Source organism: Tupaia chinensis, unplaced genomic scaffold (genome assembly GCF_000334495.1).
Source record: "Tupaia chinensis unplaced genomic scaffold, TupChi_1.0 Scaffold000070_1, whole genome shotgun sequence".
Taxonomy (NCBI): domain Eukaryota; kingdom Metazoa; phylum Chordata; class Mammalia; order Scandentia; family Tupaiidae; genus Tupaia; species Tupaia belangeri.
Window position 1 is genome coordinate 3,017,051 of NW_006159530.1, and position 2,573 is coordinate 3,019,623.

Here is a 2,573-nt window from a genome sequence, read left to right on the forward strand (position 1 = left end):
TTTCTGAATAATGTTGCATTTGTGGTCACTATTAATGAGGGAGAGTCACTAGAAGAAGTTAATCCTGAGATGTTCAGTGCAGGATGCAGCACTGTAAGTCATGACATAACCAGCATTAAGCAAATGGCTTGGGGAAACAGATGAGTGGGAAGCCTAATCCTGTCTTAATAAAAACAGATTTCCAAGATTCATAAGTCCCACATTCTTTTTCATAGTGGGAGATATGAAATTACTCAGAAGTAGCTTATTTGACAATTTTAAAAAAAGACATAATTCTTAGACATGAATAAGAAAATCCAGAGCCTGGACGATACAAATAATCTTGTCATGCATTGGTTGGGCAACCAACGAATATTTAACTGCTGCATTTTTCTTAATTTTTCTTAAACCTCATTAATAAATAGCTATACTTCCCATGGATATATATAATGTATATATGCAGTGGTGTAGGGTGAAGGGGTTGAGAAACTAATTTAATACGAAATTTTTGTTTATCTAATTATTTGTCAAATTGTTATGAGCAGTTGCTGCTCGAGTTTGGTTCATATTCAACTTCCTAAAGTTTGTGCAAAAGTTGGGGCCAGCAGGTGCTATGGCAGTTAGGGTGCTGGGTTCTCACATGGCCAAATGTGGTTTGGGACTTGGACCCAGTGTCTAGAAAATCACAACAAATAAATAAATAAATAAATAAATAAATATTTTTAAAAATTCCCAAAGTAAGAGAATATTTTTAAAGTATTTTTAAATACCTTATCTCCCCAACTAAGAAACTCTGCAAGATGAGGAAGCACCAGGTTGACTTCTTCAATCTCCTACAGTATCAAAGTCAAAGAAAAATCTCCATAAATACTTGACACATTAATTAATGCATGGTGTCTTCTCTGAAAGCCGGTAAAAGAGCAATATTCCTATCCTGCAACTGTAATGTATTATATTGTGAAAAGAGAATAAAAAGGTCATGCTAACCAACCAGACTCAGGTTTTCTGTTCATTACATCCTATATTTGACCATAATGTGTGGCATGGAAATAATAGCACATTTTTTTTTCCAATTGCAAATTTTAAGATTTTATCAAATTGCTCAAAAAAAAGTCTTTACAAATTTCCAAGTAGGCTAGCTTTACTCACACTGACTATTAGCAGGGAGTTATATTGCTCATGAGCTGTTTTGGAGAAGTGCAGGAGGTTGTGGGTCATCTCAAGGACTGTGGAAGATGGTAGACATCTAGTGAGCACGGACTGCAATCTGTGGTACAGCAAAGATGGGCAGTCCTGTCCTACATGGCATTCCTTTCCTGTGCAAAATATCTGCTAAAAATGGTCCTGGCAGCTTGAAAATCACACTGGGTTCATATGCGTGTGGGCTCAGAAATCCGAGGAGGAGACTGGAGAAGGGATTGCTGCATGGCCATCCCCACTTGAGGATGACTTCTCACTTGGCCTCTCACTTTTTCTCTCTCTGTCTGTCTCTCTCTGGAGAGCACATGTGTCCTGTGGGGGCGGGGGAGGACTAAAAAATATGAATAAATGGTCCAAGTTGTAAGCCTATATTCCCTTTACATGTAGTATTAGATGTTCTAATATGATTTTGTATACACTGAGTTTTCTAGGACTGTAATTTCTGTGTCAATTAAGAAAGGGGTTTGCTTTGTTCTAATTGAAATTCTACATAATCTAGCAACCATTTAGGAAAATTAGGTCACTGCTAGAAAAACCATTTGTGGCATTCAGTGCTCGATATACCACACATGCTACAGGTTACACCAGCAGCTGCCATATTCGTGGAAAGTCTAATACAGATGCAAGCACCCAGCGCCTTGACTATGACTTCTAATTTAACATCCTGAGCATTTCCTTATTGAATTACATAATGTTTTATTACACTTTAATTTTCTTTGATTTCTTCTTTATATTGCAATTAGAAATACTGTACTATATCTACTGTTTAAATTATGCATGTAGGTAGGTGGGTTACATTATTTATGATAGACAACAGGATGTTGCAAATGGTCTTTAAGAACCAGTAACAAACCACTTAAATCCAGTCTTCTCTTTGTAGAGTTAGAGGATAGATATGAAAGTGTGAGGATGCTGGGCGTGGTTGGTGTGAACTGAAGAGATGAGGGTAAACTTGTAAATCAAGTTCATCTGGTGTTCTTTCTATCTCTTATAGCTATTAGTAGAGAGAAGAGCAAAGGCAATATTTTGGGTGCTCTGGGGGATCCACAGAAGTTACACTGTTCTACTCTACTTAGTAATCCAGCCTCAACCAACTGCTTTGTGAGAATGAGTATATTCAGTAATGGACAGAAATGGTACAGCTGTCATGGAAAAAAATCTACTTGAGCTTATCTGGACAATTTTAAACATAAATAGTACAGGACAGAGTACATTTTATTTGAGAAAGAGTTTGAGTCAAACAAATCCATTTTAGTGACACTGAAATTGAAACTCCATGAAGGGACAGCAAGCTGCAGTTTTTGTTCCTAGGACAACGTTTGAACACAGTAGCCGCTCAGCCATTTTTTCTTTTTTTTTTTAAATTCACAATGGATGTATGAGGGAACACAAAC